This window comes from Phyllopteryx taeniolatus, chromosome 7 (assembly GCF_024500385.1).
Source record: "Phyllopteryx taeniolatus isolate TA_2022b chromosome 7, UOR_Ptae_1.2, whole genome shotgun sequence".
Lineage (NCBI taxonomy): Eukaryota > Metazoa > Chordata > Actinopteri > Syngnathiformes > Syngnathidae > Phyllopteryx > Phyllopteryx taeniolatus.
The window spans coordinates 25,632,011-25,657,648 of NC_084508.1; the positions used below are offsets into that span (position 1 = coordinate 25,632,011).

A 25,638-nucleotide genomic window follows, 5' to 3' on the forward strand; every position below is an offset into this window, starting at 1 on the left:
GAGCAGGAAGTCTTGATGTGTTTGCAAAATTTGGAAATATTATCCCGTATTGTTTGATTGAGACTGTATCTGTCTATGCTTGTATTCTCAGAAGTGCTGACGTTATACTGCGATCAGCTCTTTTCTCCGCGGCAACCAGTATCTCTCTCCATGTTAACCAATCAGATAAAAGGGAGCCCCAGAGTTTTGAGTTAGGGCTATCCACTGTTCATTCTGCTGGTGGAGAGCATTTATCCTAGACAAATTCTTCACTTATGTTCACTGTTTTTTCTTGTAGATGGATGAAGGGAAGGAGGAGGGAAGTAGAGTATTAAGTAGGAAAAGGAAGAAAAGAAAAAATAAATGCCACTGTGTGTACGCCGCTTAGAAAGTGAAAATAAAATGTGAACACTGTTAAAATACAAACAAAATAGACCATGCATGATTAATCATTCCAAATTGTATCCACCTTTAGTGTGACCTGTAACCTGGACAAATCAACAGAAAAAGAAGCAAATCTGTTTTATATATATATATATATATATATATATATATATATATATATATATATATATATAAAATGGAATGGATGAAAAATAAACTGCATATATAACATGCGAGTCCCAACTGATATTAGGTTTAGCATTTTTTTTTGGGTGTTGTCCTGTTCGGCTGTTAGGTCAAGCAGAATGGAGGATCTGTATCCTTTTTATGCCGGAACAGTTTTACTGTGTCACAGTGGAGTTTTTAAGCTGCCGCTGTGGTTTCTTAGTATTATAATGGATATTTATTGAGAATCAGAGTCGACCAGTCGAACAGAACAAAGTTTCTCGAGGGGAGTGAGAAAAGAAGACAAAAGACAAAACTCTAACTGTAAACAAGATGAGAAAAGTAAATCCTTATATATCTAGAACAATGACACATTAGATATGAGTGTTGCATGGGTTGGGTTGTATGTATACCCTGTGGACAAGGACAGGAGAAGAAGCATACACAATTTTGTGTGTTTTACCCACAGACAGATGAAAACTCCACACAGGAGCCAAGATTTGAACCCACCTCTCATCTGTGAGGCAGACATGCTAAACACTACACCACAGCACTTCCCCTTCTCATTTCAGCACACTCATATTTCTGAAGCCCTTTTAGGTGTTTCTATAAAAACTGCCATCTAACGCAAGACCTTACGCTGGTAAATAAGCGTTCTTATCTCTGGTTGGACTGCTTTTACTTAACTGATGACAGAAGATAATTTTTTTGCTCAAGTACAGTATCGTCAGTCAGCTGTCAGTGTGTATTAGCTTGTGTGTGATACAGCTTTCAGCTTTGAGTGGCATGAGTGCAGCAAGACTGACAACTGAGTTTCACAATGCTTTTTACAGTAATATCACCACATTACAATAGTAACAATTTACACAACCAGACAGGCGGCACGGTGGCCGACTGGTTAGAGCGTCAGCCTCACAGTTCTGAGGACGCGGGTTCAATCCCCGGCCCCGCCTGTGTGGAGTTTGCATGTTCTCCCCGTGCCTGCGTGGGTTTTCTCCGGGTACTCCGGTTTCCTCCCACATCCCAAAAACATGCATGAATTGGAGACTCTAAATTGCCCGTAGGCATGACTGTGAGCGCGAATGGTTGTTTGTTCCTATGTGCCCTGCGATTGGCTGGCAACCAGTTCAGGGTGTACCCTGCCTCCTGCCCGATGACAGCTGGGATAGGCTCCAGCACGCCCGCGACCCTAGTGAGGAGAAGCGGCTCAGAAAATGGATGGATGGATGGACAACCAGACAGCTTGTAGAAATTGTGGACTTTGCACTTACATGGTAATTACTTTAATTTGATTGATGTTTAAAATACTATCCAAGCTTCTGAACTTGTTTACAAAAATGAATCTGAAAATGAAAAAAGAACACTAATATCACTATGTATGACACTACAACATTTCTTTTCTCATTCATGAATTCATTTTCCATACCGCTTATCCTCACTCTGGTCTTTTTTTAAATTTTTTTTTATTTTAAATCATTTGAACGGATACATGTTATGTGTTGCTGTAGTCAACATCTGTTCATGTTTACATTTAACCCAGCTACCTAAAAATTAACACCATTTGTATTCAGCAAAGGGATAGGCTCCAGCACCCCCGCGACCCTAGTGAGGAGAAGCGGCTCAGAAAATGGATGGATGGATGTATTCAGCAAATCATTTGTATGTTTTTGTAATACTTAAAACACCAGTATGCAAACACTCTTTAACGGAGATGATATTTTTAAGACTAAAATACAAAGACTAAATACTGGTGTTATCCATTAAATTTAGTTTTATTGTGAAAATGTCCCAAAAATAGCAAAGCACATTACGTGTTTTATTTGTTGATAAGGATTACAAATATCCAATTATAGTTATTTTGACAGAAAACCCCCCAAAACAAAACATATTTTAGTGGTTGAATGTTATGTTTGATTAATTTCTGACTGAAGAGCAGTGAGTTGAGTCAAAATTGGGTATAAAAATGTGAATCTAATTTTTAATTCCTATTCAAAATGGTAAAATGTCAAGAGATCACTGAAAATGAAAGGGCCCACATTAAATCACTTCATGATGGTCTCTGAGAGATTGGGACTTTGTGGTCTAAAAACTTTTTAAGGCTTATGCTACCAACTTTATTGAACATTCAATGCATCCATCATAGCACAAGTGACCTACTGACACTTTATTTTTCTGTGTCATGATGCCACCCCTGTGCATTGTCTGCAGCCGACTAAGCTGCTTAAATCCCCTCCATGCAATACAGCGATTGGCAACAACCCAGAGCCCCAGATTTGTTCTAAACCATTTCAGTAAGTCCATTCGTGCCAACTCTGACTTAAGTACAGTGGGGGGGAAAATGAGCTTCCATAACGAACCCAATTTGCCACTAAGGCTCTCGCAGATGGGAGTGTTTAGTCTGTCTACTTGGTCCAGTACTGTTGTCTCTTTATCAGAGTGTCTTAATGTTTGGAACACTTTGTTGGCATGTCAGTGTAAGGTGACCATCTGTTGGTTTGCTGTAAAAAGATGAAGAGTTTCTCTTGACACAAGCTATAGAGTACCTCTGTCTTTTATTTGCCATGCGGATAGATTTATGTTAGTCTTGTTTAAAGGTGTCTGTGTATGCGTGTGTGTTTGTGCCCATCTGTCATCTTTATTAAGGTCAGAAACATTATCCTCTGATCCCTCCAATTTATAATACCATGTACTGTACACACAGAGTATTGTAGATGAGAAACTGTATGGTCGGGGCTTTGCAGATCTCTGATGTTTTCCGGGGATTTTTATACCCTCTGGTGGTCACGTTCCATCAACACCATCACCACCTTTCCATCCATGCATCGAGGCTGTGTGTGGAGAGGTCAAAGACCTCCTGGTGGAGATTTCAACACAGTTAAACGTGCTGGGTTTTGAATCTCTTGGACACATTGCGCATGTGTACAAGAGGCTGACATTTTTCAGGATTCCCACCAGGTCCCGTGGGAAGGGAGTGAATTGCATCATCAATCACGAGATTGGCAGGAGCGTGAGCGAAGGTCATCAGGAGTGGGCGGGAATAGGAACAATGAAAACCAAGTCACCAGGAATGGACCAGAGTGGAAAATAATGATGTCGAGAGTTGACGGGAGTGGAAACCATGACGGAGTGGGATTCTGTAAAATTTTGTGGGAGTTGGATTTTTAAAATTTATTATTTTTGTTTTTTTAAACCGGTCCTGTTCAGCTGCATGGCCATGCAGGATGATCGATCTGTATGCCTTTTGTGCTGGACATTTCTGCTTTGCAACAGGGGAGTTTGAAATACTTCCTCTGCTTATGTTTGATTTTTTAAATCATTCTGATTTTTATTGAAAATGCAGCCAGACAGAAAAGAGTTTGGGGGGACAAACAGAGGGACAAAACAGACAAGGGGTACGAACCACAGCAGAACATCCATCCATCCATCCATTTTCTGAGCCGCTTCTCCTCACTAGGGTTGCGGGCGTTCTGGAGCCTATCCCAGCTGTCATCGGGCAGGAGGCGGGGTAGACCCTGAACTGGTTGCCAGCCAATCGCAGCCACAGCAGAACAATAGTTAGAAAGTCTAGATATTTGACTAGAAGTAACGTAACAAAGTCAAATCGTGTTCTTATTTGTGGACGGGGGGTGGGGAAGAGGACACCAAGTGAGGACATGAAACAATTAACCGTTAGGACAAGATGAGAGAGGACAGAAAAGGGGAGGGCAGTACAGGATGTGGGAAATGTTCAAGGCAGTGCTACTGATGAGTAGTGTGGTGGGACCTGTAAACACCTGTAAGCATCTGTGAGTTGATATCTTAATACAACGTGTGTTATTGTTAGTTGTCCCATCATAAGCAATTCAAGCCTATCGCGTGTCTATGGAACTTATGAGTGAATGAACACCATATCACATGCTTGTTAGTCAACTGTTGCTGTAGTTGCTGTGCCAGCACGTCGAAGAAGGGTGCGCCTGGCCCACCCCCACGCGCAAGGGGGCGGGGGGGCCAAGCCAGCGAGCCATTCCCGTGGGGGACGCCAATGGGACGCCACACACGACCCAGGATCCAAGGCGATCCCTTCGCCTAACCGAAGGGCCATGACCAGTCCCAAAGGGAGGGGCAAGGGTACCGGACCACCACGCCCCACCGCTGCCACGATAACGGCTATCCTCGGATAGCATGGGCCCCAAACACCAACAAGGCCAACGCAGGACCCAGTTGCCACCCGAAATTGTCACAGCCCGCCAAAAGCAAGCCCTTGTCAAGCGCCTGACGGAAGGAATGATTTTAATTTTTTTTTAAACACTTGGGATTTGCCGCAATATTTTTTAAACACTCGGGGTTGGCAAAGAGTGGGAGTAATGGGAGTGGGAGCGAGAGGGAGTCAACATCCACTCCCATGGCATCCTCGAACGTGTACGTGTGAGCTTGTGTTTTTCAATGTACAGATCTTGCCATGGCAGTAATTAAACCAATTTACTTTTAGTTGGTGGAGATAAAAAGCGCTTCTGGTTTGCCTAATCTGTTTCTTTGTATATATTTGTTTTAGAAGCTAGAACCAGAAAGTATTTAGCATACGTATTTTACGTGATTGATTCCTGATTCTCATTTCAAAAGAGATAAACTTTCAATGGAATCCAATAGCAGCCAAATTCATTGGTTCGCCTGGCACAGTTAGCAGAACATTATGTTCTTCAGGGAGCATCGATTTATTGCCACGCCACTGTACTCTACTGCATTATTCTCGATCTAAATATTGACAAATGAGTGTAATACATACACAAGTTATAACACAGGTCATTTTATTGTACAATCTAATGAGAATTATCCATCCATTTTCTTTACCGCTTATCCTCACTAGGGTCGCCGTAGTGCTCGAGCCTATCCCAGCTATGTTTAGGCGGGAGGCGGGGTACACACTGAACCGGTTGCCAGCCAATCGCAGGGCACATAGAAACAAACAACTATATATATATATATATATATATATATATATATATATATATATATATATATATATATACATATATATATATTTATAATTGGATTGTGCAGGTGTAAAGTTATGTGTCATGATGCATTGCTGCCAAGTAGAGGTCTTGCGTCTCCATATGACATAACGCTTTGTGGCATGTTCAAGAATGGCGGTCAAAGGGAAGAGGACAGGCTGAAATCGTACTCCCTCCATATAGGATTTCTGTGGCGGGAAAAGGGATGCTGGAGTTTTAGATTGATTGAAGTGTAATCCTAAGGATAACCATGCCTCTGTACATCATGTGGCCATCATCACATTCATAACCGGGGGGGTTATGAATGTGATGATGGCCCCCCCCCACCACACACACACACACACACACACACACACACACAGACACACGCCTTGGTATACATTATAACACAAACACTACCTGAATGCACATTCATTTTATCTATTTCTTAATACCTAGTTTGTCCTTTGTTGGTTTATTGACTCTGAGAGAAGGTCGAAGAAAGCGGTAGGGATACAGAAGCTCTCCGTGGCATGTCATGGAATCCTTCTACTGTTCGATCATATTCAGGGTATCCACCGATTAAAACTGCTCAAATTTGAGCATTATGTTTATTTATATAACCGGAAAATTTTTATCTCTTTGTAAATTGAAACTCTATCCTTGTGCCCTCCCCTTTAAGTGACATTTTATTCATCTGACAAATTAATGCACCTTTTAATTTGCAACATATATATACACCTGCACAATTTGATTTAAGAGCAGGGTCCAAAATATCCGGCATTGCATCGCCAAATGCGACGTAAAATGAGATCTTTTGCAATGCATTCCTCAATATCCATTGCTACAATATGTGATGCATCTTTTTAAAGTTTACAGTAAGTAAAACTTTTTCTGAGCAGTCAGCAGCTCCCAAAATAAAGATCTAACTGTTTATTTCTTATAATTCGTCGGAAAAGAGTGTGGATTGATAACTGTCCTTTTCCCCAATGTCCATCTCCCTCGCTACCCACTTTTGTTTTTTGTTTAATTTAGAAGTAATTGAGTATAGGCTCCAGCACTCACGCGACCCTTGTGAGGATAAGCGGCTCAGAAAATGGATAATATTTTTCTCTAACCATTTTAGTCACGGCGGCACGGTGGCCGACTGGTTAGAGTGTCAGCCTCACAGTTCTGAGGTGCGGGGTTCAATCCCCGTCCCCGCCTGTGTGGAGTTTGGATGTTCTCCCCGTGCCTGCGTGGGTTTTCTCTGGGCACGCCGGTTTCCTCCCACATCCCAAAAACATGCCTTAATTGGAGACACTAAATTGCCCGTAGGCATGACTGTGAGTGCGAATGGTTGTTTGTTTCTATGTGCCCTGCGATTGGCTGGCAACCAGTTCAGGGTGTACCCCGCCTCCTGCCCGATGACAGCTGGGATAGGCTCCAGTATGCCCGCGACCCTAGTGAGGAGAAGCGGCTCAGAAAATGGATGGATGGCATTTTAATCACATGTGCCCACAATGTAATCTCTGTGACTTCAAAAGTATCTGCGAGCAAATAGTTATTGTGTTGTGAGCCAAAGTCATGTCATTAGCCTCTACATTGATCAGTTATTAATTAAATGTGTTTCAACGTATCTTGAAGGGAAATAATTTAGTTTTGCAGTAATGTCAATCCAAAGAGACCCACTTCAGCATCTGATTCAAAACAAAGCGAGAGAGACATATTTGCCACCTTTAAAAACAGATGGCATTCGTTGACGCTTCCACCCACCAAGTAGCTAGCGATTGCAGCTGTGAATTTGAGTTTGATGACATTGTTAACTCCTCGAAGGGAAATTATTATCGGTAATTCTTTGTTAATTGAAAATCATGGTCTTGGCTGACTTTGTGACAACACAGTGACCTTTTTTTTTTGCATACAGTTTTGCATACACTGTAACAATATGTACATATTTTTTCCATTTTTTTGTGGTTAATGCTGCAAACATACTTTCTGTTTTTGTGTACTGTATTAAAAAACTAAAATAACACTCCAAATCTAACAATCATTTTGAACTGAGAATAAATGGCATATCACCTTTCGCCCATTGTATGGCACCTGGTCAAGGTATAGTTTCTATGTTTATTTTTGCTTCCTTCTTTCATGACAGAGGACATCGTGCATTAACATCTTATCCAGACAGACAATCTGAAGAGCAGAAAAGGAAAGCAATAATGATATGATAATATAGCAGCAAGCCAATAGAGGATGTGTGTTATTACATCTCCGACCATGATAAATAGAGGCAAATTACTGTGCTCTGGAAGCAGCACCTGGTATGATGCACTGTAATTATAAGTCTATTGGTTCTCTTGCTTTGTACAAAATGAGTTGCATTGTGCTGTCCTAAATCTAAATAATATACACTCTACTCTTACATATAGGGTAGATATTGAAATGCCACACACCCCTGTTAAAATACCAGATTTTTGTGATATAAGAAATTATGGAATCCTATAACAATGTTTTCCACCAATAATGTGACCTGTAAAATGTACAACTCAACTGAAAATAAATAAATTAAAAAGAAGTAAAAAACAAAAACAACAGGTAATGTGGCTGCACAAGTCTGGACACTCTCTCATAACTGTGGCTGTTACCAATCACATTTAAAGTACCGCTTCCACGGCATCAGAGGGATCTTATTGTTCAAAGGGCTCAGTCATGAGAAGGCTAAAAATAATTTACAAGGCATTAAATATACCGTGGAACACAGTGAAAAACGTTATCATTAAGTGGAGAAAATATGTCACAACAAGGACATTTCCAAGAACCGGCCATCCCTCCTACATTGATAAAAAGACAAGAAGAAAACTGGTCAGGAAGGCTGCCAAATGGCTGACGGTGAAATGGAAGGAGCTGCATGAATTTCTGCCAAGTCCTGGCTGTTTAGTATGTGTGAAAATAATCTCCCGCCTTTGTCATATGTATGGGTTATGGGGTTGGGTGGCAAGACTTAGCCTTACCGTACAAAGAAAAAGAAACATACTTGAAATCTCCCAAACACCTGTGGGAAAAGGTGCTATGGTCCGATTAAACCAAGGTTAAACCATAATTCCAAAAGATATGTTTGGCACAAACACAAAAATGTTATTATTTCAGTTGTTTATTTTTACTGAGTGGGTGAATGTGAGGCTTTGAAAAGCGCTTTGGGCACTGTGATGTTGTAGATAAAGCAGTATATAAGTGCAGTCCATTTACCATTTAGTTCTTCTCTTGAAAAAAAATCCTTTTTTATTGAGCTTTACAGGGTATAGGTCACATTAATGGTATAAAAAAGTTTTGAAATTATTTATCTTGGTCTCATTTTGTTGTATCACAAAACCTGGCATTTGAACTATGGTGTGTCGACCTTTTATATCCACTGCATGTATTACATCACATCACTCATCACTGCATCCACTTGTTCTACCATCCTAGCTGACAGTGGTCTAAATATTTCTTGTTAGTCGCTGAGATGCAGAGTATTTTTTATTTATTTATTTATTTTTAACATTTTATATCACTTTCAGTGTCCAATAATAGCAACCAATACCACCAATAGTCTGATTTCTTTTTTTTTCTCCACAGTGATATTCTGCATACTGCACACATTTTAATTGGTATGCAAATCATTTTCATCCCGAGCTGCAGCCAGCACGGACTTTTAAAATTATTTTGATTGATGTTTGACAATCACATCAACGCTTTGGTGGTCACCTTGGTGGTTCATCAGGGATGGCTGATTTTACAGATAAATTATACAGCAGTCTATTTTGTAATTGTATTATTTTGAAAGTAAAACTTACTTAACATTTAACCTGATGTTCAATTGTTTTTTTCTTCTTTTAACTGTAAACATACCGTACATTTTCACTCCAACATAATTATGGTGTATCACTTCAGACACTGTAGTATCTAATTATTCTACATTTCGAAAGATAACTGATTCATATTCAGTGTGTAATCAGGTATTCATTCTCAGCTATTTCTGGTCTTAATGGAAAGGGGGCTTATGTAATTTTCCATCCTTTATCCTCTCTTGACAACCGTGTTCCCATTTGATATTATCTCATTGTAAAAATGGGATGTCCAAAAATAGTCACTGTCTCCAGCCTTCTCTACATTCTTGTAGCCTAGCAGCTTTCGGCTGTTTTTTTTTTCTGACATTGACATGTCTATACCTAAAATATGAAATAGGTCAATGACCTGCTAATAAAGGGGAATAAGGGGGAGAGCAGCACGGAACTGTCAAGTTGCGGCCACACTGGTGGTGACTGAGCAGCAGGAGATCGAGAGCTGAGCCATAAACCAGAGACAGGAGATATTAAGAACCAAGTGTACATTCAGTTCTCAACAGGCAGAAGCAACAAATGTCATGGGAGTGTCAACTCATGTCGTTCAGAAACGAAGAGAAGACAAGCAGGGCAATCCCAGTGTGCTGACCAGTTTACTATTTCTGCTTGCTTCCTGTTTGTGGCTCTGTCTTGTCCTCATTCTAGGGTCATGCCCTTTGAGTGTTTCCAAAATAAACTGCTGCGGTTGTATGTCAACAGGGCAGCAGTGGTGGTTATGTAAACTCATGTCCACATCAACAACTAAACTGTGGTCATACCATGTATGTAGGCTTAAATGCACATTGAAACAACAATATATATTTATGAATTTACCTTAAAATTACATTTTCAACTTTATTTGTTTGCATCCGTCATTGTCATGGTGACGTTGCTCCTCTCAGGTCTTGTTTATTTCAAGATTACAGATTCCACAAACAACTTTCATGAATCCATCCATCTAATGTATTTTCTATACATTGGAACCTTGATTTACGAAATTAATTGGCTTTGTAAATTTTACATAATTTTCCCATAGGAAGTAAAGTAAACATGAATAATTGGTTCCAGCCTTAACAAAAGTCCCTATTTTAATCAAAGTTTGTACACTTTGAACACGATATAAAGCGATACAGTACTGTATATCAAACATGAGAAGGGGTGATTGATCAGAAATCTCTATTATCCAAGTTAGCAACAACAAGCGGAACTGTCCTCATTCATATGCAGCTGCCCTGCCATCACTCACCTAAACTGTGTCACGTCACGAGTCCCTGTGGTGCATTCACAGTGAGTCGGAAATCACAAAACCCCTTAACTTTAACAACGAGGTTGCTACAATTATATAGAATAAAAAAAAAAGGAAATCCACTTTACCTTGACTTCTTGACTTCCAGCTTCTTCTCTTGACAACAAGTCGGCATGTAAGTGCCTCGCATTGACGCACATGATAGCCCTGGAAATGCTGTTACCCGCTAGCTGTTTATTCGTTTATCCAAACAAGCAACATCTTTTAGACTTTGTCCTGAAGTTTCTCTCAGTCCTATCGAGAATACTTCACTCCCTTGGCCATGTCAGCAGCAACAGAAACATTCCCCCCCACGATTGTGGCCATTGTGGACTTCTTTCTTCCATACTGTATTGTACTTGAGCGCAAGCTTTGCAATGTGTTCACCATTGCTATACTGTACTCCTCACAAATATTTGTTTTTAAGCCCACAGTGAGTCCCTTCCTTTCATCACGCTTGTCCGTTGCTTTTCTTAGCCCCATATTGAGCAAGCAAAATGCAAAAAATAAAAGCATAAAAGACTGAAAAGGCACACAAAGAGGCACTAAGCAAAGTGGTGACCGACTGCGATCCTCGAGCGGCTGACAATGATTTGCCTCCCCACAATGGGCGCACAACCACCACAAAATGGCTACACCGCCTGGCACAAAAAGGGAGAATGAAACATCCACACATTGCATAAGGTTCGACCATCGGGCAATAGTTTTGTTTGGTTTGTGGTTTGTAAATTGAATAGTTTGAACATTGAAGTGTTCGTAAATTGTCCTCATTAGGGTCTCCGGTGGGCTGGAGCCTATCCCTTCTGATTTTGGGTGAGAAGTGGGTTAAACCCTGGACTTGTCGACAGCCAATCACAGGGCACATATAGACAAACAACCATTGACACTCACAATTTGGTCTTCAGTTAACCTCACATGTGTCATATTGGAATGTGAGAGGAGTACTCCAAAGTACAGTATACATCACCTCACACCCAGAGTCAGATGGGATTGGCTCCAGGTCACCCATGACTTGACCTGACAAGCGGTAGAACTTGAATGGATGGATGGGTGGATTTGTATTGACCACAGCAGCGTAGAAATAAGTACAAACCGTGGTGTACGAAATATTAACATTAAAAAACAAACCATGTTGTATGAAATATTCAAATTCTCTTTAAAATAATTTCCCTGCATCTTGAGCCCCTTAAATGTATTCTTTTATGAAACACATCCATTGCCGAAACCTTGGAAGACTAGCTAGTGCTTATAGACTCCCTCCATCCATCCATCCATCCATTTTCTGTACCGCTTATCCTCATGCGAGTCGCCGGCGTGTTGGAGCCTATCCCAGCTATCTTTGGCGAGAGGCAGGATATACCCCGAACTGGTCGCCAGCCAATCGCAGGGCACATATAAACAAACAACGATTTGCACTCACATTCACACCTACGGACAATTTAGCTTCTTCAATCAACCTACCACGCATGTTTTTTTTTTTTTTATGTGTGAGGAAGCCGGAGTATCCGGAGAAAATCCACGCAGGGGAGAACATGCAAACTCCACATAGGCGGGGCTGGGATTTGAATCCCGGTCCTCAGAACTGTGAGGCAGATGTGCTAACCAGTCGGTCACTGTGCCGCCCCTATAGCATCCAGTTAAAGGAAATCCTTTTAAAATAAATAAATAAATAAACTACATCCTAATCAGGAAGCACATGCATGAGCAGAGTCGACAGTTGTCTAAGCACAGCCAAGTTTTTGCATGGACAGTCTGTTTTCCTACCCTGTACCTTCTGCTACTGCCCATTTGTAATTGGCTTCCAGAGCTCTGTAAAAATATTTAAAAAAAAAGAAAAACGTAAGCACATGGAAGATATTGGAAGGAAGAGCCCCACTCAAGTTTTAGTTATCACTGTCAAAAGCAGGCAATGTCTGTCTGCAATTTTGCCACTGGAAATTATGTCAGGGATTAAGTAGCTTTGTATTTACTTTGATACCCACAAGCTTATCAAATGCACTACCTAACAGCCACTCAAATTGTCTAGTGTAATTTATTCAAGCATTTGTGGTAAATACAAATCCAGTGGTAAAATGCAAACACGTTTTGGCAAGTTCCATATTGGATGTTTGACAGACAGAAAATGTGTTTGATGTGTTTGGGAAAGGGCCTTGCTGAAGCATATAATTGAATGAAATGTATGAAATTACTAAGATTAATAATTAAGATTTGGGGGGAACTAAAAGGTCAAGACCAACCCCTTAAGAGTTGTGTCCCACGACTGTATAACTGTCAGCTGATGGAAATTTAGCCAGCAAATACATTGTTTAAAGCTAAAGAATTTGTCTTTCATCATATCTTGAAATAAACGTTAAGTTAATGTCAGAGAAAGTTTGTAGATCCAACAAGCAAGAGGTGGGGTAAACGTCAGAATGGTCAACAACTAATTGCAGGACACATACTGTACATAGAAACGACCATTCACATTCGCACAAATTTCCGTACTGCTTATCCTCACTACGGTTGTGGGCGTGCCGGAGCCTATCCCAGCGGAATCTGGGCGAGAGGCACGGTATACCCTGAACTGGTTGCCAGCCACCAGAGTGCCCGGAGAAAACCCATGCAGGCACGGAACGAATGCAAATTCCAGACAGGTGAGGCCGGATTTGAACCCTGGCCCACAGAACTGTGAGGCAGAAGTGTTAACCATTTGTTCACTTTGCCGCCAGATTCTTAATAGTCTTACAAAGTATATATTTTGTCTGTTCTGTTCTAAATGTTTAGAAGTACAAGAGTCTACGTGCCTAATGTTCTTCAAATGGACAGATGAGCTGTTTAATTGAAAAATATTTTGCTTTTAAAGTGAATAACTTTGCCCATCATATTCCCCTAAACTCCATTAAAATTCTAAGATATTCATTTATGTGAGACAATTATTTTAAGTAGGCTTGTAAACATTGTTCTAGAAGCCTGTGAAGGATAGCTAAAGAGGTTATCTCTTTCTTATGGGATTTGATCAAGGGAGAGCTGTAGTCTTGACCCGGAAATTAGGAGAAGTTTAAAAATCGTTAACTGCAGCTTTACTTGCATGTAGAGCAATAATCAGATTTCTAAAGGCAATAAAAGCTAAATTGTTTATTCGGTTTGATATGGTACCACATAATTCTCACAATGACATAACAGGCAGGTTATTGCTGTTAATGTGTATCACAGTCTTTATCTTTAATATTCCACTTCTTCCTTTTGTCCCACAGTAAAACTAAATGCTCATTTATTCTTACCAGAGATTGGTTCTAACCTATTTCAAGAACCTGGTAATTTGGGAAAGGTTTGGAAAGTAAACAAGGCTTAGAATGTAGTCCTGTCACTGCCTGTCTGCTTGATCTGGTTTTAGCCTGGCTGATGTGAATATATGGAGATGGGAAGAAACAAGCTAAAAGATATGCAGATTTTGAGAATCAGGCTATTCATATTGCATGTTATTGCATATTCAGAGTCATTAATCGCCATGTGAAGTGTTATTGTGGACCCTAATTGCTTTGTCATTTGATCAGATTCAGTTATTTTTCAGCATTTTGTGATAACGTAGCAGTGTGTACTCCTGTGTGGACCTGTCCAATCCTTGTTCTTCCTCTGTTAGTAAGATAATTGCTCATATGACTCCAAAAGCAAGATGATTAAAAATTACATTACTTTACATACACAATATTAGCTGCTGGCAAAATTCTCATTATGCTCTGTGTATGGAACATAATGTTTTGTGGCCAAGGACCACACTCTCTGAGCTGTAGATTAATCACATTGTCGAGCCACATGAGTCAGACTCGAGTCACAAATTTGATGACATTACAGGTAGACTCGACAATATACGTATGTTAAAACACTCAACTTGAACGTAAACAGCAATGATTTGTGACTTAGCGTGGACTAGAACCCATTGACTTGAAAAGACTTGCTACTTTGACCATAGTACTGAGAAACCAACCAGTTTGCAGTTTTCTCTTTCTTTAGCTATATGTGCAACTTCCTGGCTTACTACAAGAAAATATGATAAATGACAACAAAATGCTGAAGGTCTTAATGATTATTCATTAGGTTGAAGTCTCCCACACCATTATTGCTAATGTGTAGTTAGATCTTATTAACGCCCTATTGGGCACACTCTGGTAGAGGAATTGACCAAGAGGTTATTCTTTCACACACTACCTCAAGTAATGGTTTCATCCATCCATTTTTCGTACCGCTTATCCTCACTAGGGTCGTGGGCGTGCTGGAGCCTATCCCAGCTATCTTGGGGCAAGAGGCGAGGTACATCCAGCACTTGAGACTTACTTGTGGCTTGCAAAGCAATGACTTGATCCCACCTCTGGTGTATACAGTATATGCTGATGCACTGAAGTAAAAAAAATCATTGTACCTCTCTGATGGGGTCTCTTACATCCCTTTTCGTTTTGCCTGGCTTTCAGTGTTTTTACTTGTCTTTGCCTCTTTCAGACTGCTCTGAGTTGACATCATGAGGACCAGTGCTGCAGCTGCACATCATATTTTCATGAGTCTTGTCCAAATTGCCTTATTTCTTAGACAATCCAAAAAATAGGCACCAGCTCTTCCAGCTCCTTCCATCAGGTAGGGCCTACCGATCAATGCAAACTAGAACTAGCAGACATTCCAACATCTTCAATTGTCAAAAAAAAAATAAAAAAATGTACCGGCATTACCAGATACCTAGCAACCCTTTATTGCTCAGTGTTTTTTGTCAATGTCTTTATGTCTCAAAAGTGTTCTCTGTCAATTGACTGTCTGTTGTTGTACTAGAGCGGCTCCAACTACCGGAGACAAATTCCTTGTGTGTTTTTTGGACATACTTGGAAAATAAAGATGATTCTGATTCTGATTCTGATTTTTGGGCCGTCACATTGAAGCCAAGTATGATGATGCCTCAATGCCTAGTTCCCACCCACCCTCGCCCACATCCAAATTTGTCAAAGTGCTGTACATGCCTGACTTTTTATGTAGCTTTACAGATGTTTTCTTACCGTTGTTTGCATCATTATTCATCTTATATCATGACATTAATTATGTTACCCAGTTAAAGTCCCTATAAAGCTAGAATAAATATTTCTTGTAGATTTGACACACCACAGAGAAGAGTGTTGTTAACCACCCTGATTGAATGATTAAAAAAATGTCCAGGTATATAAAATGCGGCTTCAAAATCATGAAAAATCAAGCCTTTCTCTCAGCTCAGGAATGCTGTGGATGTGTCCATTAAATGCGCTGAAACCACATATTTTCTCTTGTCAGCTGTCAATCACATAGCATTATGACTAAACTTTTTCTTCCCTACCAATCCCTACATGTTTGAGCTGTGAAAATATATGCGATTCAGGACTCTGGTGGCTGGGATATACAGTATACCACCAAGACTGTGTCGTCGGCTTTCTATGCCTTGACGACAGGCGCTAGCCACCAGCTGGCTTGCGAGCAAGCAGGCTCCTGGAGGCTCATCGCAGCTGATACTGCGGATAGGCGACAGGCTAGTCCATTGCATCACCTACTCTCTTGGTGTTCAGTGTATAGGTCCACATAATAAAGACACTTCAGAAAAAGTCAACTGTTTATTATTCAAGTGGCACACATCATTCAGCCTGTGGCATAAAACGACAGACATTTGAGCACATACCGTACTTCCTGCGAGTTACATCCCCACAATGCTTTGTGATATCGTACTGGTTTGCAAATTGTGGCAACCAGGGAAGATGCATGTTCAGGGTGTAGGCATAGCTGGCTAACCGCACGCTGTAGCAGTAGAAATTTTATAGACTCATGCTAGTCTCCCAACTACGTCACTGGAGACCTCTAGTTCTTATATTGTAGGGGACGGGCAACCCAGGCCGGATGACCAAGTGCGTCACTGGGTGCCATTTTCACCATGGCCAGCAAATCTGGAAAACTGAAATGGTAAAAAACAGTTTAACGCTATATCTCTACAATTCAGTAATTCAAAAATTCTCGGTCTTTGCACATTTTCAGCAATTATATTGAAACATACTTAATGTATTTAGAAACAAATCTCTGAATGCCCTTTACAGGGTCTTTAAATCAGAATCATCTTTATTTGCCAAGTATGTCAAAAACACACAAGGAATTTGTCTCCGGGAGTTGAAGCCGCTCTAGTACGGCAACAGACAACCATTTGACAGAAAATACTTGTTAGACATCCATCCATCCATCCATTTTCTGAGCCGCTTCTCCTCACTAGGGTCGCGGGCGTGCTGGAGCCTATCCCAGCTGTCATTGGGCAGGAGGCGGGGTACACCGTGAACTGGTTGCCAGCCAATCGCAGGGCACATCGAAACAAACAACCATTCGCACTCACAGTCATGCCTACGGGCAATTTAGAGTCTCCAATTAATGCATGTTTTTGGGATGTGGGAGGAAACCGAAGTGCCCGGAGAAAACCCACGCAGGCACGGGGAGAACATGCAAACTCCACACAGGCGGGGCCGGGGATTGAACCCGGGTCCTCAGAACTGTGAGGCTGACGCTCTAACCAGTAGTCCACCGTGCCGCCTACTTGTTAGACATAAAAACATAAAAACACAGTACGGAGAGTCACTGAGCAATGAAAGGTTACCGGTAATGTGGTAATTCCGATAATTTTTTTTTTCCTTTTTTGACAATTGTGCAAATGATTCAGTCGTCATGCAATTTAGAGCAGTTTGAAAGGAATAACAGAACGATAATCTGGTACAGTGACCATTGTGCAAATGGTGCAGAGACTTCAAGAACTTTAAGCAGTTTAAAGTGACTAGTAGTACGATAATCTGGTACAGTGTCAATTGGGAAAATGGTGCAGATCCTTCTCAAGCACATGACCGGCCAGTATTGGTCAACAACAGATATGCATGTAGTGCAGCGTGACGAGACTATTACAGTGAGTGCACAAACAATGTATAAGCCCGGCAGAGATGTGACAATCTCATGACAAGATTGGCAGCATGTTACAATGGAATTGTAAGTTAACTGTTTAAGAAGTTAATGGCAAGAGAGAAGAAGCTGTTGGAATGTCTGCTGGTTTTAATTTGCTTTGTTTGTTAGCGCCTAACTGAGGGAAGGAGCTGGAAGAGGTAGTGACCAGGATGTGGAGGGTCCAAGAGGATTTTGCATGCTCTTGTCTTAGTTCTGGCAGCGTGCAAGTCCTCAAGGGTGGGTAGGCGGGTACCGACATTTTTTTTTTCAGCAGTTTTGATTGTCTGTTGCAGTCGGAGTTTGTACTTTTCTGTGGGAGCACCAAACCAGACTATGATGGATGAACACAGGACTGATTCGATGACTGCTGTGTAGAACTGCCTCAACAGCTCCTGTGGCAGGCCATGGTTCCTCAGAAGCCGTAGGAAGTACATCCTCTGCTGGGCCTTTTTGAGGATGGAGTTGATCTTGGTCTCCCACTTCAGGCCCTGAGAGACTGTAATTCCCAGGAACTTTAAAGTCTCGATGGTTGACACAGGGCAGTTAGACAGCATGAGGGGCAGCTGTGGCGAAGGATGCGATCATCATCTCTACAGTCTTGAGCGTGTTCAGCTCCAGGTTGTGTTGGCCGCACCACAGCTCCAGCTGCTCCACTCCCTGTCAATACGCAGACTCCGTCTTTGATGAGGCCGATGACTGTAGTGTCGTCTGCAAACTTCAGGAGTTTGACAGCCGGGTGCGTTGAGATGCAGTCGTTCGTGTAGAGAGAGAAGAGCAGTGGAGAGGTGACACACCCTTGGTGCGCCCCAGTGCTGGTGGTGCAAGTGGATGAGATGGTGTTCCCCAGCCTCACCTGCTGTGTCCTGGCCATCAGGAAGCTGTAAATCCACTGGCAGATGGCAGGCGAGACACTGAGCTGGAGAAGCTTGGAGGACAGGAATTCAGGCATGATGGTGTTGAACGCAGAGCTGAAGTCCACGAACAGGGTCCTCGTGTAGATCCCCGCACCGTTGATGTGTTCTAAGATGTGCAGTCTCATGTTGACTGCGTCATCCACAGACCTGTTTGTTCGGTAGGCAAACTGCAGGGGGTCCAGCAGGGGTCCTGTGACGCTCTTGAAGTGGTCCAGCACCAGGCGTTCAAAGGACTTCATGACCACAGATGTCAGGGCGACAGGCCTGTAGTCATTCTGAACCGAGATTGCAGGTTTCTCATAATTTTATCAGGCTTCAGTTATGTCATCCTGCAATCAAATACTCACTAATGGCTATAAATGGCTATATTCCTGTTATGAATGAAAACAAATTCCCATCGTCAGCAGAAATCACTTTTGTCCTACATGATGCTCTAACCTGAAAAACACGACAGGGTGAATGGATGTGACCTTGCCCACCTTTTGTTTCTTTCTTATTTTACTCCTCCTTGAGCAAAGAAGGAGGTTGCGTGAGAAGAGGATGGGGAGATGGATTTTATTTGATATCATTCCCTTGCTTGGGGAATATGCTCCCCTTTTCTGTCTCAGCCTTGCTATCTGTGGGTATTGTCTTGTGTGTTCTGTTTACAGCAGAATAAAAGCTGCCCTTGGAATTAATGGCTTGTTTCTTCAACTCCATTAACATGGCATTTGCACATGATCTTCTTAAGGATCACAGTTGGATTTTATGGGACAGACTGCAGCTGCATTGCTTTAAAACCCTAAATTAAAATCAGTTGAGATTAGCACAATATGATTATAATAGTAGAGATGTATAAAATTTCCACAAATGTATACACAGGGCTTTTCTTCTAGCTTTTAAGAGCAGTTTGTGATGTGTTTAGTGTCTAGAAACAAAGTAAACACTATAAAAACGTTTCAAATAAACTGTTCTTCATTTTATACTACCATAGTGGTCATTGCTCATCTGTTCCCTGTGTTCTTCACCAAATCTCAGATCTGCAGCAGTGTTAAGAATAGAGATCAATGCTCTCTTCTTTGTTGTGAACCTGTGGCCAAAAGATAAACTAAGAAGCTAAACCACCCTGAACACAATCATACAGTGATGGCTCTCAGTTGTATAACTGCAGTTGTATAAATTATAATGCACGGGTCTGAAAGAGTAGCACATGAAATACTCTTGGGAGCAACTAAGATTCATTGGAGCAAAACAACCATTTTGCATTGTTTTGTAAGAAAAAAAATAGAGCTGGGGGATGACTTCTTCCAGTGTGAACCAAAAAGATTGGTTGATGTGCCACTTTGTTTCCCTTGTAATGAAGTTGGATTGAAATATATGTATTTACCACAACAAGGCACAACATACCAAATTAGGCTTCTGAAATGTGTTTGTACAGATAAACCAATCTGGGTTGGGAGCCTGTGCATGTACTTGTGCATGAGCAAGCCTTTCATGCGCAAGTCCACCTCTACTAAGCCATTCAGGGCAGATGAAATGGCCATGCTTGAGCGCCACACAGATGGGTGTCAATGTTCCAAGCACCACAGAAATCCAGATGTAAATTTACCCATAGTGTGCTCTCTCATATGTGTTTTAGACTCCTTTAGTGATGACGGTAGATGATTTAATGGAAAGAAACTAATCATCTCCTTCACACATTGATGACACAGAACCAGGATACTTTAACAGTAACAGAGAAACCAGGGGTCAAATGAGCTCTGCAGTGCTGAGGGAGCATTTGCACCTCAAACACAAATGCCACAAATCTTTAGTCATCTGTAATTGGCAGACACTCATTTGTTGCTCTCATTGTCATTCACGATGGCATTTTACTACTTTTCGGATGGCAGCTTTTGAACTCCCTAACTGGTCCAGATATTTAGACTGCTTAATAGCCGCAGGGCCTATGTACCGCATTTGCGCGGGAATAGTTCAAACATAGTAATCCAGTGGAGAGTTGGGCTGACGTGCTGAGCAAACACTTACTTGCTTCTGATCTAAAATAGTTTTGACAATCTCCAGAAAACTTCATACTAACATGCCTTTGCTTTTTACAGATTTGTCAGATTTTGATTGGACTCACAAGGCTTTTTGTTATTGTGATGAGATGCAGCTTTCATGTATACATTGTTTTTGTTCCATTTGTGTGGTCACATACGTAGCTCCACGATAATATAATGCATTTGAAGGAGCAGGGAGGTTCTGCTGGGCTCCTCTAACAGCAATAAAACAGCATTTGACACACCCCGCGTTGTTTACCTGCATTTTATTACTTTCTACACGAGGAGGCAAGGCAGGTGAAGCAAAGAAATTTGTTTTATATATATATGTATATATACAGTGGGTACGGAAAGTTTTCAGGCCCCCTTAAATTTTTCAGTCTTTATATTGCATTGTTTGTTAAGATCATTTAAGTTAATTTTTCCCCTCATTAATGTGCACACAGTGGAACGGTGGTCGACTGGTTAGAGCGTCTGCGTCACAGCTTTGAGATCCAGGGTTCAATCCCCGGCCCCGCCTGTGTGGAGTTTGCATGTTCTCCCCGTGCCTCCGTGGGTTTTCTCCAGGCACTCCGGTTTCTTCACACATCCCAAGAACATGCATTGTAGGTTGATTGAAGATTAATTGCCCGTAGGTGTGAATATGACTGCGAATGGTTGTTTGTTTATATCTGCCCTGTGATTGGCTGGCAACCAGTTCAGGATGTACCCTGCCTCCTGCCAGATGATAGCTGGGATAGGCTCCAGCACTCCCGCGACTGTTTTGAGGATAAGTGGCTCAGAAAATGGATGGATGGATAATGTACACACAACACCCCATATTGACAGAAAAAAACATAATTGTTGACATTTTTGCTGATTTATTTAAAACGAAAAACTGAAATATCACACGGCCATAAGTATTCAGCCCCTTTGCTGTGACACGCATATATTTAACTCGGGTGATGTCCATTTCTTCTGATCATCCTTTTGATGGTTCTACACCTTCATTGGAGTCCAACTGAAGGTGATAAAACAGATTGGACTTGATTAGGAAAGCCACACCCCTGTCTATATAAGACCTTACGGCTCACAGTGCATGTCAGAGCAAATGAGAATCATGAGGTCAAAGGAACTGCCTGAAGACCTCAGAGACAGAACTGTGCCAAGGCACAGATCTGGCCAAGGTTACAAAAAAGATTCTGCTGCATTTAAGGTTCCTAAGAGCACAGTGGCCTCCATAATCCTTAAATGGAAGACGTTTGGGAGGACTAGAACCCTTCGTAGAGCTGGTCATCCGACCAAACTGAGCAATTGAGGAGAAGAGCCTTGGTGAGAGAGGTAAAGAAGAACCCAAAGATCACTGTGGCTGAGCTCCAGAGATGCAGTAGGGAGATGGGCGAAAGTTCTAGAAAGTCCACCATCACTGCAGCCCTCTTCTCAGTGCAATACACATGAAAGCCCGCATGGAGTTTGCTAAAAAAAAAACACCTGAAGGACTCCAAGATGGGGAGAAATAAGATTATCTGGTCTGATGAGACCAAGATAGAAATTGTTGGCCTTAATTCTAAGCGGTATGTGTGGAGAAAACCAGGCACTGCTCATCACCTGTCCAATACAGTCCCAACAGTGAAGCATGTAGGTGGCAGCATCATGCTATGGGTATGTTTTTCAGCTCCAGGGACAGGGAGACTGGTTGCAATCGAAGAAAAGATGAATGCGGCCAAGTACAGGGATATTCTCGCCGAAAACTCCAGAGTGCTCACAACCTCAGACTGGGCCGAAGGTCCACCTTTAAAAAAGACAAAGACCCTAAGCACACAGCTAAAATACCAAAGGAATGGCTTCAGAACAACTCCGTGACTGTTTATGAATGGCCCAGACAGAGCCCTGACTTAAACCCAATTGAGCATCACTGGAATGACCTGAAAATGGCTTAACAAATCTGAAAAAATTTCAACAATTCCATTTTTTTTCTGTCAATATGGGGTGCTGTATGTACATTAATGAGGAAAAAAGATTTAAGGGGCTCTGAATAACTTCCGTACCCACTGTGTATATATATATATATATATATATATATATATACGTGACATCACTGCAAAGTCGCTACAATATATCCATCCATTTTCTGAGCCGCTTCTCCTCACTAGGGTCGCGGGCGTGCTGGACCCTATCCCAGCTATCATCGGGCAGGAGGAGGGGTACACCCTGAACTGGTTGCCAGCCAATTGCAGGGCACATTCAAACAAACAGCCATTCGCACTCACATTCACACCTACGGGCAATTTTAGAGTCTCCAATTAATGCATGTTTTTGGGATGTGGGAGGAAACCGGAGTGCACGGAGAAAACCCACGCAGGCACGGGGAGAACATGCAAACTCCACACAGGCGGGGCTGAGGATTGAACTGTGAGGCTGACGCTCTAACCAGTCGCCCACCGTGCCGCCCGCTACAATATAGTATTGCAAAATATTCCCTCCTCCTTTGATTCTTTGTTATTTTTTATTATAGTACTGTAACGAGTAGCCACTGTGTGTGGATGCGGGCGTGTATGTGTGTGTTTTATATCACTCACATATACACTGACAAGTAGATGGATGGTTACTGCTGCAGTCTCCATATCTCGCCAGCTTCTTGGTATAGCACCTCTGGGGTGGACAAATGCTGCTATCATTATAAAAGAATCAATCAGCTACGCTTTGCAGCCAAGCTGCGCAACGGCTGGCAAGGACCCACTCCAAATGCTTACAGCGCAAAATCCCAAAGCACAAATCGAAAGTTGGCAATCTAAAGAGAAAAGCACAATGGATCAGCATCCTTGAAACGAATGGAATTATAGTGTTCAAACACCCTTTAAAATCGTGTTGAAAATGTTATATCACTGCGGACCAACAACAAAGTTTTAATGTTCAAATGAGATCAAGCTGTTGACCTTATCAGTCTTCCTTCACCTCACCATTACTAATTTTCTCTTCTTTTGTATTCTGTGCCTCAGATTCCCATCACAAACATCATCTTATCTCTGTAAACAATGGCTGTATCTCACTAGAACCCGATATACTGTAGCTTTGAGACGAGAGAAGACTCGCACAGCCAATTGTGCTGCAGTCACGCATTGTTCGAGTGGACAAACTGGAAGTCCTCCAATTTTCTGATCCAGTATTGTCCATGCACACAATAATTCTCACTCACTTTCTGGAGGGAAACAGTGCGTGTGTGTGTGTGCGTGTGTGTGTACGTGTGTGCGTTTAAATTAGATATTGGGTGGTCACATTCCCTAACCACAGTCTTAACACCCTTGCAATGTAAGAGTGCCTGTGAAGTGACATGTTTGCAACCCTCCAAAACCGACACTCAAAACCACCTAATGGGGGGTCTACGGGGGGTTCTTTTCAGCTATTTTTATCAGTTTAAATGTGAACACACACGCACGCGGGTGCACACACACGCACATGCACACACAATGTTATGAAGGCCTTTCTTAAGAGCCTGCCTTAAAATGAGCGTCATTATCCTGTTACGTAAGTATCACAGTCCCCACATCTTGATGATGGATGGATTTGAGTCAGTTATGTGGCACCCATGCAGGGGTAACAGTGGTAACAGATAACAGTTAAGAAAGTATTGATCTATTTTACAAATATCCATCTCAGGCTAGTTTTAGACTTGTTCAGACGGAAGATCAGTGCAACGGGGCGAAGCGGGCGGTCCAGGACAAAGAGAGCGGAGACAGAAAAGACAAGGTCTGGAGAACGGAGCAGGTGAAGTCAGAATTAATTGAGGTCACATTCAAAGAATCAACCAGATAACGTGAATGGAGGGCCAGTAGCTATGACAGCTGCTCTCAAGAAATGCTGATATTAGGAGCGGGGGACAGATGCACTGGGTAAGTGGCAGTATGTAAAGCAGAAAAGGATGTGTTTTTGGATTTTTATTTTTTACTTTTTTTTTTTTAATACAGAACTTCTAACGATGGCTCATACAGCCATGCTGCCAGCCAGCCTTTGGAAGTGATATTCCATCTGTCAGATTAAAAAAGGCTAAACTATACATTGTCAGAATTTATAGAAGGCAGATGGTTATATTAAAACTGAGAATCTTTTTAGAGTGCCTTTGCTGATCTCGTTTGTATTTTTCTGTTTATCACGAAAGGTTTTAAGATTTTATAAGGCCTTTTGCACCACTAGAGGAAGCTTGTTGGCTCTTTTGTCTCATGCCGGTCCAATATTTTGTCGCTGCTATTTGAGCAGGATGCCTGCCTGCAGGGCTCCGCTTGTGCTTGGTGTTCCCAGTGTGAAGGGATAGAAAATGGAGGACGAGGACAAAAGAATGAAGATAAATACAGGTGGAGAGAGATGATACTTTGCTTTATTGCTGCAGGGGGCTGTTGCTCTATAACGCCAAAAAGCAAGCCTCTTTACTTGCACTTCATTTTACAGATTAGACTGACACTTGAGCTTTTTAAGATAGGAAATCACAGAGTGTCATGAAAGATAAAAGTGTGACACATGAATGAGATGTGAGCTAAACAGGAAGCTTTCCTTTCTCCAGAACATGGCGACATTGAAGCGCAGCCATCATCAGAGCTGCCCTTGTCTTTCCTCATTTCTTTAATTCTCAAGTTTCTTTTTGTGAATGCTACCTATATTTCCTCGAGACACCTAAAAACCCAGAGTAAGAGTGAGTAAGAGTGTAAAATATTGTTTTGTTTGAATGCTGTTGGATCCAGACCAGGAATAAATTCCCACACAACAGACTTTATTTACTGAGCAAAGGCATATTTACTTTTAAAGCCCCAACACTGACTAAAGAGTCCCAGTGGGCAGTATAAAGATGTCTCTGTTTTGTGTGAACAATACTCAGTGAGTATTTGAGTATCAAGCTATGACCTACGGGTAATTGTATGTTTATCAACAAAATTTCTCCACAGATGCAGCATACATCTGGTCTTCTTCTTGAAAACTTAACCTAACGAAACATTTCTAATCTGATAAACAATTATAGCCTTTTAAAATGGTAGCTCCCTGCCCTGTTTTCACAAAGTCGAAATCTCTCCGAGTTGTTGAGATAAGGTTACAGACCACTATTTTCCTCGGGTATGCCTCATTTCCTTTTTCAGTCTGGTGCCTTGTGTTATTGCTCTTTTC

General features: G+C 41.7%; 1 protein-coding gene across 4 annotated transcripts in view; it reads left to right on the forward strand.

The window, feature by feature from the left end:
• Positions 1-25,638, forward strand: part of kank4 (KN motif and ankyrin repeat domains 4) — a 90,040-nt gene that overhangs the window by 17,955 nt on the left and 46,447 nt on the right. The window contains exons 1-2 of one of the 4 annotated variants that reach the window (XM_061780076.1): positions 24,012-24,377; positions 24,739-24,836. The exons of 2 other annotated variants lie outside the window; for them this stretch is intronic. The gene's annotated coding sequence lies outside the window, so the exon portion shown is untranslated. Of the gene's footprint in view, positions 1-24,011; positions 24,378-24,738; positions 24,837-25,638 lie in introns of those variants that run through there. One more of the 4 variants, XM_061780073.1, reaches the window with a different exon arrangement.